Here is a 14,076-nt window from a genome sequence, read left to right as displayed (position 1 = left end):
CCCAGGGCCTTGTTTATACCTGGCAAATGTTTCTCCAAAGTTTCATATTCAACCCTTTGTTCTTACTGACTTTAAAATGTCTTTTTAAAAAGAAAACTTATATGCGGGCTGGACAGATGAGTCTGTTGGTAAAGCTTTTGCCACGCATGAGCCTGGGGACCTACGTTCAGATCCCTAACACCCACATGAAAAAGCAAAGTATGAAAATCTGCAGCTTTAATCCTCACACTGCACTAGTAGATACCTAAATCTTATTGGCCAACCTAGCCAATTAGTGAGCTCTGGGTTCAATGATAGATTCTGCCTCAAAAAATGAAGTGTAGAGTGATTAAGGATAAATAATCTTTGGACTCTATTCATTTGTGTACACATGTGCATAAACAGATACATGTTCACCAAAAGGAGTGAAAACATAAATTGTATATATCCATATTTGCATGTACAAATATTTTTACATATTAAACAGTATGGAACTTGATTTAATTCATTACTGACTTTCTGAAGTAAAGAATCACTTGTATGTTTCCCATTATCCCAATGGTGTGCTTGCAATAAGGTTCAGAGTAAAAAGAATCATTAAAATTAATCTGTTTCAAACTTCAAGTTTTCCTCTGTACCCTGACTCCATGACAATATCAACCTTCTCTAAAACAAGTAATCTGCTGATCACATCTGAGCTGCTACCACTAACATTCCTGATACACACAGCTGGGGTCATATCTGGGGTATGTGTAAGGCATAAAACTTTTGGCAGCACCTGCTGATCCGGTACTACATGACACCAAAACTGTGATCCTGAGTTAAGAGTCAGTGTAAGTACATCTTGAGAATATTCACTGCCCCCACTTAGTTTTAGAAGATGTATATTATGTTAAGTCTTCCACCTTCTCTGAACTAAAGCTCAATGCAAAATAGGCCCACTGTAGGCACCTGCAAATGGGAGAAAATAGGGGAATAGAAATAGAACACAAGAGTGTGACCAGTGCACTCAAATCTGTACATGCAGGAAAGTGTCTCACTATTAAGAGCATAAATTCAATGACTTTACTTACATTGCTGATGGCCCATGATCTCTAAAGTCTCTGTAAATTCAAACCAATCCTTGAACTCTTCTCCTTTGACTTGTTCTAAGGATTTATGAAATTAAGTTTTCTGTGGGAAATGTCACCCTTGTGTCTATACTCAGTTTGCAATAGAGTAACATTTTCTCAGGACTAGGAATCCAAAGCTCCCTTTGTTCTCGCCTCAAGATTACATTCATTTCATAGAGAGGCATAACATTCCTAACACTCTGGGATATTCTGGACTGCAGTGGGTGAGATTCAGACATTAGTGTGTACTGGGCAAGTGCTCTACCACTGAGCTTCACCCTAGAACATTTTCTGTGTTTTTAATCAATGCAGAGGATACTGAGTATGTTTGTTAAGAATCTATTATTAGAAAGATAGCATTTTCAGCAAATGGTGCTGGTTCAACTGGAGGTCAGAATGTAGAAGAATGCAAACTAATCCATTCTTATCACCCTGTACAAAGCTTAAGTCCAAGTGGGTCAAGGACCTCCACATCAAACCAGATACACTCAAACTAATAGAAGAAAAAGTGGGGAAGAGCCTTGAACACATGGGCACTGGGGAAAATTTTCTGAACAAAACACCAATTGCTTATGCTTTAAGATCAAGAATTGACAAATGGAACCTCATAAAACTGCAAAGCCTCTGTAAGACAACTTTTGACACTGTCATTAAGGACAAAATGGCAACAAACAGATTGGGAAAAGATCTTTACCAATCCTACAACTGAGAGGGCTAATATCCAAAATATACAAAGAACTTAAGAATTAAGATGCCAGAGAGTCAAATAACCCTATTAAAAATGGGGCACAGAGCTAAACAAAACATTCTCAGTTGAGGAATATGGAATAGCCAAAAAGCACCTAAAGGAATGTTCAGCATCCTTAGTCATCAGGGAAATGCAAATCAAAACAACCCTGAGATTCCACCTCACACCAGTCAGAATGGTTAAGATCAAAAACTCAGGTGACAGCAGATGTTGGTGAGGATGTGGAGAAAGGGAACACTCTTCCATTGTTGGTGGGATTGCAAGCTGGTACAACCATTCTGGAAATCAGTCTGGCAGTTCCTAAGAAAATTGGACATTATACTACCTGAGGACTCAGCTATACCTCTCTTGGGCATATAATCAAAAGATTCTCCAACATACAACAAAGACACATACTCCACTATGCTCATAGCAGCCTTATTTATAATAGCCAGAAGCTGGAAAGAACCCAGATGCCCTTCAACAGAGGAATGGATTTAAAAAATGTGGTGCATCTACACAATGGAGTACTACTCAGCTATCAAAAACAATGACTTCATGAAATTCATAGGCAAATGGAATGAACTAGAAAATATCATCCTGAGTGAGGTAACCCAATCACAGAAAAACACACATGGTATGCATTCATTGATAAGTGGATATTAGCCCAAAAGCTCAAATTACCCAAGATGCAATCCACAGACCACAGGAAGCTCAAGAATAAGGATGACCAAAATGTGGATGCTCCCACTCCTTCTTACAAGGGGAAGATATCCATAGGAGGGGATATGGAAGCAAATTTTAGAGCAGTGACTGAAGGAACAGTGATTCAGAGCCTGCCCCACATATGGCCCATGTGGCCCATATATATATATATATATATATATATAAATATATATATATATCCAGCCACCAAAACTAGATAACATTGATGAAGCTAAAAAATGCATGCTGAATGGGACCATATATAGATCCTCATGAGAGAAACATCCAGAGCATGACCAATATAGTGGTCAATGCCAGCAGCAAACCACTGAACTGAGAATGGGACCCCCGTTGAAGGAAGCAGAGAAAGGACTGAAAGAGCTGAAGGGGCTTGATACCCCATATGAACAACAATACCAACCAACCAGAGCTTCCAGGGACTAAACCACTACCGAAAGACTATATATGGACTGACCCAGGGCTCCAAATTCATATGTAGCAGAGAATAGACTTGTTGGACCCCCAGTGCAGGGGAATGGGGGGGGCAGTAAGGGGATGGATGGGGGGAACACATGTATGGGGGAGAGGAGGGGTGAGGGACTTATGGATAGGAAACAGGGAAAGGGAATAACATTTGAAATATAAGTAAACAAATATACCTAATTAAAAAAAGAAAAAGAAAATAGCCAAAAAAAATCCGTTATTAGTCTTGTCTTTGGAATTATTTGTACTTGGCTTGATCTTTGAACTCTTCCTCTCTATAGTTGGGTGATCTTTGCTGAATTTCTTCTTTTTAATGAGTCTTAATTCTCTACTTAATTAATGTACATAAAGCAGTTAGAGTAACAGCAGCTTTTCAGGGGAGTTTACCTTGGAGAGTGTGAGTAGCAGTCTAAAAGATTGGCAAGAAGAAACACTTATCTCTAAAGGGGAAGTGATAGAAAAGTCATGACTGTGCAGAGAGGTTTTGTGAGAATGAGTTAGCCAGTAGCCTGTGTCTGCAGAGAAAGACAGCTGGGTAAGTTATATCATCATCAATTGGTGATATCTTGTGTCTGTCTATAGAGTTACATTATCAAAATGAGTTCTGTGTCCTCATAATGATCATCATATGACCCTCTAGGGGTAGTGACCTGCACCGGTGATACTTCCTCCCCTCCAAAACCAATGAGTGGTAGTAATGAAAGAAGACGAGCAGACAAACATTTCTCTGGATTTTTGCTGGCTCTAAGTTGGGTAAAGATCTACTAAGGATATTGGCCAGAAAATAGTAACTGAAATATTCATCCACGGTGTACTACACAAGGAACCTGGAAGTACGGGTGCAGGGGGGCACACTGAGAATAAATGTTCAGCTGTCGAGAGACTGGCTGAAATGTAGAGGCTAAGGACAGGGGTATTAAAAGACAATGCAACAATCAGATTATCTGGGCAAAACAGAGAATGAATTTGAAAATGACAAAGTTTCTTGGTCATGCCAATCGGGGGGAGGGATAGGGAGGGAGAGAGGGGAAGGGAGCGGAAGAAAGATGGAAACTTAAGGGTTTTTTGGAAAGACAAAGTTAGTTGTGTTTGGGTGGTGTTTTGCTGGAGCAAATGCATGCAGGAATTTTGCCTTAAAGTGGACACAGGTGAAAGGCTAAGGCAGACTTGGGAAGGAAAATTTCACTTAAGCAGACACAGGAGAAAGGATGTTCTGCTATCACAAGCATGTGATCAAAGATTCTTTGCTAACGACACACACGTATTGGTCTACATTATGTAGTTGAGCTGTATTTGTCACGACTCCATAGAAAGAAACACACCAAAAATCCTCTGGTGGTGTGTTGTAGTTTCTTGCCGGTTTTGAGGACTTGGATTGATTGGCAGAGAGCGATGTCAACTGAGACAAACGTGTGTTGAGGTAACACACATGCTGAGGCAAGACCTATGGAGGACATGCGATGTTTGGAGGGTATGAATGGGACTCTAGGGAGTAAAGGAGGCTGAGATAGGCTTGCTTATAGAGCTAGCTGTGCAATGCTTGTGGATCACAAGTCTTCCCTGATCTTAGTTTGTGCCCCCTGAGAGAGGCACAGCAAAGAATTTCTAGCTTTCCTCCTGGTCCCTCCTGCTGACAAGGCTGAGGCCTGGCTGTCTCTGCTAGGTCCTATCACCATGGTTGCCAACCCAATTCTACTGATCTGAACTGCTGGGGTATCTATGAAGTGTTTGCGAGTGAATGGAGCTGCCACTGCTGACCTGTGAACTGAACTGCTGATTTCCTGACAACATAGATGGGAGTTGCTCCAAAGAACCTTTCTAAACAGGTCCACTTCCCTGGTATCCTTTCTTTCCCACTACTGCTGATGGGCGGTGGGCAACAAAGGAGGTTAAAGCATTTAAGAACCATCACTAAAAGTAGGTGTTGAAAAATTAAAGTTACAGAGAGACAGAGAGGCAAAGATTGCCCTCTCTGGTCCCTGAAGGGGAAGGCAATGGTTACTAGACAGTGCTCTCTGACTCAGAGAGACCTGCCGTTGCTCTGGGGTAGCCTGAATCCCAGGCAGATGTTGCTATTCCTCCAATGAAAGCCACCCTGCTCAGCCAGACCGACAAGAGATGAGGAGAACTCTATGGACTCAGTGGGCGATAATGGCCAGAAAGTGTTTCAAGTGTTTACATTGAATTGGAAAGAAAAGCAGAAGGTATATGGAGAAAAGCAGAATACAGAGGTGTATACATCTTTGATTATTACTGTAGTTCAAGTATTTTTTAAACCTCTACATACTTACAACGTTATTGCAGAAGGTAATCACCACACAAAATTACAAATTTTTCTGTGCATTATCAAGGACCAACTCTTTAGACTGAGTGAAACATACACATATTTTTATAAACCTCTGCTTAAGTAAATAAAAATGGTCTATCAAATCTCAGTATGATTCCAGATTTTTTTTTGCATTTGTAGGGAAAATTCAGGATGTCATTTCATAAACGTGAATTAAGTCATCTTCTGCTATTCATACAAGGCATATTAAAAACAATCAGTAAGAAAGACTAAAATATTTGCATTTCTCAAGTAGACACAAATGATGTTAAACTATATCAAACCAACTCTGGAAACTTCCAATTTATTTCCAATCAAATTTTCTTTAAAAATTAGAGCTCATAACAGCATTTACTTATCTTGAGGTACAATAACTTAACAATAAATAAAGCCACCTGCAGCCAATTCTGATGACAAATAGTACCTCCTTTTCACACATAGGGGAATGAAATACAAAGCTATCAGCTCATTTCCTAAAATCAGAGTCAGTGTGGAAAGTGGCGCCACCTGTGCCTCCCTCACTGTGCTAGCTTTTCACTTTCTAGCATAGTCCAGCTACATAGGATGCTATCAAAAGCAACTGGACTTGTCATACACTGTCTCCCACCCACATTCCTTATGTCGCTTCAAATTCCATCAGTAACCTTTGTAGTCCATTGAGACTAAGCAGAAAATCCCATATTTCTTTTGTTTCTGGTTCTCTCTCTTTTTTTTTTTTTTTTTTATTAACTTGAGTATTTCTTATATACATTTCGAGTGTTATTCCCTTTCCCGGTTTCCAGGCAAACATCCCCCTCCCCCCTCCCCTTCCTTATGGGTGTTCCCCTCCCAACCCTCCCCCCATTGCCGCCCTCCCCCCATAGACTAGTTCACTGTGGGTTCAGTCTTAGCAGGACCCAGGGCTTCCCCTTCCACTGGTGCTCTTACTAGGATATTCATTGCTACCTATGGGGTCAGAGTCCAGGGTCAGTCCATGTATAGTCTTTAGGTAGTGGCTTAGTCCCTGGAAGCTCTGGTTGCTTGGCATTGTTGTACTTTTGGGGTCTCGAGCCCCTTCAAGCTCTTCCAGTTCTTTCTCTGATTCCTTCAATAGGGGACCTATTCTCAGTTCAGTGGTTTGCTGCTGGCATTCGCCTCTATATTTGCTGTATTCTGGCTGTGTCTCTCAGGAGCGATCTACATCCGGCTCCTGTCGGTCTGCACTTCTTTGCTTCATCCATCTTGTCTAATTGGGTGGCTGTATATGTATGGGCCACATGTGGGGCAGGCTCTGAATGGGTGTTCCTTCAGTCTCTGTTTTAATCTTTGCCTCTCCCTTCCCTGCCAAGGGTATTCTTTTTCCTCATTTAAAGAAGGAGTGAAGCATTCACATTTTGATCATCCGTCTTGAGTTTCGTTTGTTCTAGGGATCTAGGGTAATTCAAGCATTTGGGCTAATAGCCACTTATCAATGAGTGCATACCATGTATGTCTTTCTGTGATTGGGTTAGCTCACTCAGGATGATATTTTCCAGTTCCAACCATTTGCCTACGAATTTCATAAACTCGTTGTTTTTGATAGCTGAGTAATATTCCATTGTGTAGATGTACCACATTTTCTGTATCCATTCCTCTGTTGAAGGGCATCTGGGTTCTTTCCAGCTTCTGGCTATTATAAATAAGGCTGCGATGAACATAGTGGAGCACGTGTCTCTTTTATATGTTGAGGCATCTTTTGGGTATATGCCCAAGAGAGGTATAGCTGGATCATCAGGCAGTTCAATGTCCAATTTTCTGAGGAACCTCCAGACTGATTTCCAGAATGGTTTTACCAGTCTGCAATCCCACCAACAATGGAGGAGTGTTCCTCTTTCTCCACATCCTCGCCAGCATCTGCTGTCACCTGAGTTTTTGATCTTAGCCAATCGCACTGGTGTGAGGTGAAATCTCAGGGTTGTTTAGATTTGCATTTCCCTTATGACTAAAGATGTTGAACATTTCTTTAGGTGTTTCTCAGCCATTCGGCATTCCTCAGCTGTGAATTCTTTGTTTAGCTCTGAACCCCATTTTTTAATAGGGTTATTTGTTTCCCTGCGGTCTAACTTCTTGAGTTCTTTGTATATTTTGGAAATAAGGCCTCTATCTGTTGTAGGATTGGTAAAGATCTTTTCCCAATCTGTTGGTTGCCGTTTTGTCCTAACCACAGTGTCCTTTGCCTTACAGAAGCTTTGCAGTTTTATGAGATCCCATTTGTCGATTCTTGATCTTAGAGCATAAGCCATTGGTGTTTTGTTCAGGAAATTTTTTCCAGTGCCCATGTGTTCCAGATGCTTCCCTAGTTTTTCTTCTATTAGTTTGAGTGTGTCTGGTTTGATGTGGAGGTCCTTGATCCACTTGGACTTAAGCTTTGTACAGGGTGATAAGGATGGATCGATCTGCATTCTTCTACATGTTGCCCTCCAGTTGAACCAGCACCATTTGCTGAAAATGCTATCTTTTTTCCATTGGATGGTTTTGGCTCCTTTGTCAAAAATCAAGTGACCATAGGTGTGTGGGTTCATTTCTGGGTCTTCAATTCTATTCCATTGGTCTATCTGTCTGTCTCTGTACCAATACCATGCAGTTTTTATCACTATTGCTCTGTAATACTGCTTGAGTTCAGGGATAGTGATTCCCCCTGAAGTCCTTTTATTGTTGAGGATAGCTTTAGCTATCCTGGGTTTTTTGTTATTCCAGATGAATTTGCAAATTGTTCTGTCTAACTCTTTGAAGAATTGGATTGGTATTTTGATGGGGATTGCATTGAATCTGTAGATTGCTTTTGGTAAAATGGCCATTTTTACCATATTAATCCTGCCAATCCATGAGCATGGGAGATCTTTCCATCTTCTGAGGTCTTCTTCAATTTCGTTCCTCAGTGTCTTGAAGTTCTTATTGTACAGATCTTTTACTTGCTTGGTTAAAGTCACACCGAGGTACTTTATATTATTTGGGTCTATTATGAAGGGTGTCGTTTCCCTAATTTCTTTCTCGGCTTGTTTCTCTTTTGTATAGAGGAAGGCAACTGATTTATTTGAGTTAATTTTATACCCAGCCACTTTGCTGAAGTTGTTTATCAGCTTTAGTAGTTCTCTGGTGGAACTTTTGGGATCACTTAAATATACTATCATGTCATCTGCAAATAGTGATATTTTGACCTCTTCTTTTCCGATCTGTATCCCTTTGATCTCCTTTTGTTGTCTGATTGCTCTGGCTAGAACTTCAAGAACTATATTGAATAAGTAGGGAGAGAGTGGGCAGCCTTGTCTAGTCCCTGATTTTAGTGGGATTGCTTCAAGTTTCTCTCCATTTAGTTTAATGTTAGCAACTGGTTTGCTGTATATGGCTTTTACTATGTTTAGGTATGGGCCTTGAATTCCTATTCTTTCCAGGACTTTTATCATGAAGAGGTGTTGAATTTTGTCAAATGCTTTCTCAGCATCTAATGAAATGATCATGTGGTTCTGTTCTTTCAGTTTGTTTATATAATGGATCACGTTGATGGTTTTCCGTATATTAAACCATCCCTGCATGCCTGGGATGAAGCCTACTTGATCATGGTGGATGATTGTTTTGATGTGCTCTTGAATTCGGTTTGCCAGAATTTTATTGAGTATTTTTGCGTCGATATTCATAAGGGAAATTGGTCTGAAGTTCTCTTTCTTTGTTGTGTCTTTGTGTGGTTTAGGTATAAGAGTAATTGTGGCTTCATAGAAGGAATTCGGTAGGGCTCCATCTGTTTCAATTTTGTGGAATAGTTTGGATAATATTGGTATGAGGTCTTCTATGAAGGTTTGATAGAATTCTGCACTAAACCCGTTTGGACCTGGGCTCTTTTTGGTTGGGAGACCTTTCATGACTGCTTCTATTTCCTTAGGAGTTATGGGGTTGTTTAACTGGTTTGTCTGTTCCTGATTTAACTTCGATACCTGGTATCTGTCTAGGAAATTGTCCATTTCCTGAAGATTTTCAAATTTTGTTGAATATAGGTTTTTATACTAAGATCTGATGATTTTTTGAATTTCCTCCGAATCTGTAGTTATGTCTCCCTTTTCATTTCTGATTTTGTTAATTTGGACACACTCTCTGTGTCCTCTCGTTAGTCTGGCTAAGGGTTTATCTATCTTGTTGATTTTCTCAAAGAACCAACTTTTGGTTCTGTTGATTCTTTCTATGGTCCTTTTTGTTTCTACTTGGTTGATTTCAGCTCTGAGTTTGATTATTTCCTGCCTTCTACTCCTCCTGGGTGTATTTGCTTCTTTTTGTTCTAGAGCTTTTAGGTGTGCTGTCAAGCTGCTGACATATGCTCTTTCCTGTTTCTTTCTGCAGGCACTCAGCGCTATGAGTTTTCCTCTTAGCACAGCTTTCATTGTGTCCCATAAGTTTGAGTATGTTGTATCTTCATTTTCATTAAATTCTAAAAAGTTTTTAATTTCTTTCTTTATTTCTTCCTTGACCAGGTTATCATTGAGTAGAGCATTGTTCAATTTCCACGTATATGTGGGCATTCTTCCCTTATTGTTATTGAAGACCAGTTTTAGGCCGTGGTGGTCCGATAGCACGCATGGGATTATTTCTATCTTTCTGTACCTGTTGAGGCCCGTTTTTTGACCAATTATATGGTCAATTTTGGAGAAAGTACCATGAGGAGCTGAGAAGAAGGTATATCCTTTTGCTTTAGGATAGAATGTTCTATAAATATCCGTTAAGTCCATTTGGCTCATGACTTCTCTTAGTCTGTCTACATCACTGTTTAATTTCTGTTTCCATGATCTGTCCATTGATGAGAGTGGGGTGTTGAAATCTCCCACTATTATTGTGTGAGGTGCAATGTGTGTTTTGAGCTTTAGTAAGGTTTCTTTTACATATGTAGGTGCCCTTGTATTTGGGGCATAGATATTTAGGATTGAGAGTTCATCTTGGTTGATTTTTCCTTTGATGAATATGAAGTGTCCTTCCTTATCTTTTTTGATGACTTTTAGTTGGAAATTGATTTTATTTGATATTAGAATGGCTACTCCAGCTTGCTTCTTCTGACCATTTGCTTGGAAAGTTGTTTTCCAGCCTTTCACTCTGAGGTAGTGTCTGTCTTTGTCTCTGAGGTGTGTTTCCTGTAGGCAGCAGAATGCAGGGTCCTCGTTGCGTATCCAGTTTGTTAATCTATGTCTTTTTATTGGGGAGTTGAGGCCATTGATATTGAGAGATATTAAGGAATAGTGATTATTGCTTCCCGTTATATTCATATTTGATGTGAGGTTATGTTTGTGTGCTTTCATTCTCTTTGTTTTGTTGCCAAGACGATTAGTTTCTTGCTTCTTCTAGGGTATAGCTTGCCTCCTTATGTTGGGCTTTACCATTTATTATCCTTTGTAGTGCTGGATTTGTAGAAAGATATTGTGTAAATTTGGTTTTGTCATGGAATATCTTGGTTTCTCCATCAATGTTAATTGAGAGTTTTGCTGGATACAGTAATCTGGGCTGGCATTTGTGTTATCTTAGGGTCTGTATAACATCAGTCCAGGATCTTCTGGCCTTCATAGTTTCTGGCGAGAAGTCTGGTGTGATTCTGATAGGTCTCCCTTTATATGTTACTTGACCTTTTTCCCTTACTGCTTTTAATATTCTTTCTTTATTTTGTGCGTTTGGTGTTTTGACAATTATGTGACGGGAGGTGTTTCTTTTCTGGTCCAATCTATTTGGAGTTCTGTAGGCTTCCTGTATGTCTATGGGTATCTCTTTTTTTAGGTTAGGGAAGTTTTCTTCTATGATTTTGTTGAAGATATTTACTGGTCCTTTGAGCTGGGAGTCTTCACTCTCTTCTATACCTATTATCCTTAGGTTTGATCTTCTCATTGAGTCCTGGATTTCCTGTATGTTTTGGACCAGTAGCTTTTTCCGCTTTACATTATCTTTGACCGTTGAGTCAATGATTTCTATGGAATCTTCTGCTCCTGAGATTCTCTCTTCCATCTCTTGTATTCTGTTGGTGAAGCTTGTATCTACAGCTCCTTGTCTCTTCTTTTGGTTTTCTATATCCAGGGTTGTTTCCATGTGTTCTTTCTTGATTGCTTCTATTTCCATTTTTAATTCCTTCAACTGTTTGATTGTGTTTTCCTGGAATTCTTTCAGGGATTTTTGCGATTCCTCTCTGTAGGCTTTTACTTGTTTATTAATGTTTTCCTGTGCTTCCCTAAGTGTGTTCAGGTCTTTCCTGAAGTCCTCCAGCATCATGATCAAATATGATTTTGAAACTAGATCTTGCTTTTCTGGTGTGTTTGGATATTCCATGTTTGTTTTGGTGGGAGAATTGGGCTCCGATGATGGCATGTAGTCTTGGTTTCTGTTGCTTGGGTTCCTGCGCTTGCCTCTCGCCATCAGATTATCTCTAGTGTTACTTTGTTCTGCTATTTCTGACAGTGGCTAGACTGTCCTATAAGCCTGTGTGTCAGGAGTGCTGTAGACCTGTTTTCCTCTCTTTCAGTCAGTTATGGGGACAGAGTGTTCTGCTTTCGGGCGTGTAGTTTTTCCTCTCTACAGGTCTTCAGCTGTTCCTGTGGGCCTGTGTCTTGAGTTCACCAGGCAGCTTTCTTGCAGCAGAAAATTTGGTCTTACCTGTGGTCCCGAGGCTCAGGTTTGCTCGTGGGGTGCTGTCCAGGGGCTCTCTGCAGCGGCAGCAACCAGGAAGACCTGTGCCGCCCCTTCCGGGAGCTTCAGTGCACCAGGGTTCCAGATGGTCTTTGGCTTTTTCCTCTGGCGTCCGAGATGTGTGTGCAGGGAGCAGTCTCTTCTGGTTTCCCAGGCCTGTCTGCCTCTCTGAAGGTTTAGCTCTCCCTCCCCCGGGATTTGGGTGCAGAGAACTGTTTATCCGGTCTGTTTCCTTCAGGTTCCAGCGGTGTCTCAGGCGCAGGGGTCCTGCCGCTCCTGGGCCCTCCCCCTCAGGAGCCCAGAGGCCTTATACAGTTTCCTCTTGGGCCAGGGATGTGGGCAGGGGTGAGCAGTGTTGGTGGTCTCTTCCGCTCTGCAGCCTCAGGAGTGCCCACCTGACCAGGCGGTTGGGTCTCTCTCTCACCGGGTCTGGGAGCAGAGAGCTGCTGCGGGCCGGGGCTGTTTCTGGTTCTCTTAGCAATCAACAAAACATTGTGATGCCCTGTACCAGTTTTATTTATGTCCAATAGCCTTTCTGCAACTAATCATGTTCTTGAAAGTCATCAAAAACTATAAATGTGCTGACAGCATGTCTGTAAACACACAAACGTCTTAAGTTGGAAAAATGAGGGGATGGCTTTCATCATGCTGAAAGTCTTGTCCCTTGACAGCAATAGCAGAAACACAGGGCTTGAGTATCTGAAAATCCCTGGTCTATAGCAAAGACTGACAATCCCTTGAATTTCAAGATTCTAGACAATGTTGAGGCTAAACAAAACTATGAAAGTACATTCCATCCTGACTTTTGATTCTACTCTTGCTTTCCCACATATCCCCACTCTATTGGTTGACTTCCAAGCATTTCCTACTCTTCCCTCCAGCCTGGACATCTCCAAGAGTCAATGTGGTCATTTGCTGTTGCCATCATCAGAATAGACTATTACATCCAAGAACACAATGACCAGAATGTGGTCCCTGAATGTCTCCTGTAGTCAAACAATTACACAGAGAAAGTTCTCTCTCATTTTTCACTTCCTAATTCTACTCCATTTTAGGTGTTCATGTATTCTGTGCAAAACTGGGCAAACTGGGTTGTATGTCCACTATTTCTTCACCATTAGCCCAACTAATAGACAGTTTTCCTCTTCCACCATATTATTCTCCTCAATTCTCATTCCTAAGTTAACCCTGATATGCCAATATTAATTCTTCTCCAAAAGAAAGAAGCTTCAAAGCTTACATAAATGGACAATAAGAAACAGAAAATGAATATTTGATAATTCACTTGTAGGAAAATGGAGGAAATCACAAAGATCAACAGCAGAATATCTTCTAGCCCCATATTCTGCCTCTCTCCACTATATAACACTTGTGTAAAAGGCAGAGACTCATCTATGGACACAAATGCATGCTTCCCACTCATAGATTTGTTCAGTTGCCATGTAAACTAAATGAAATCCATTCATTTGCCATTTTATTTTCAGTTGTGGAATTGGCCTTGTGCTCATGATACTCCTGCCTTAGTCCACCTAATGCTAGGATTACAAACTAATGCCATTTCTTCTGTCTCTCATTTGGCATCTTATAGATATTTTCAAAGTTGGACTCTAGAGATGTCTCAAAGGAATGAAACCATGAGCTCAATCTTAAAAACAGTTAACTGGAACTCAAGGTTAAAGTTTCTCAATTCTAGAAGTTACACATAAAGTGACACAGAAACTGTTCATGGCAGAGCAGCAACAACTCATAGAAATCAGAGGCTCCTGTGTCCCATAGCAGCCCTACACACTAATTAAAGCACCAGAACAGTTTTTAGATGGGACATAACTTGACAATCAAAGCAAGAGCTTATCATAATTCAAGCAAGCACTTTACCACCAAACTACATACATAAGGATTTTTTCTAGAATGCAATCCTAATGGCTCCACCAAAATCACCCAGGGTTTCTTAGTACAAAGCTCAGGCTGCTACTCATGAAATTGTTGAGAGAAAAGAAGATGTTAAACCTTCACAGAGAAAACTGTTATCAAAAAATTGTTTTTATATGTTATATTCCAACAGAATTTCTGGCTCAAATCCT

This window comes from Rattus norvegicus, chromosome X (genome assembly GCF_021556685.1).
Source record: "Rattus norvegicus strain SHRSP/BbbUtx chromosome X, alternate assembly SHRSP_T2T, whole genome shotgun sequence".
In the NCBI taxonomy this organism is placed as follows: domain Eukaryota; kingdom Metazoa; phylum Chordata; class Mammalia; order Rodentia; family Muridae; genus Rattus; species Rattus norvegicus.
The sequence above is the reverse complement of the archived record's forward strand: the minus strand, read 5'-3'. Positions refer to the sequence as shown.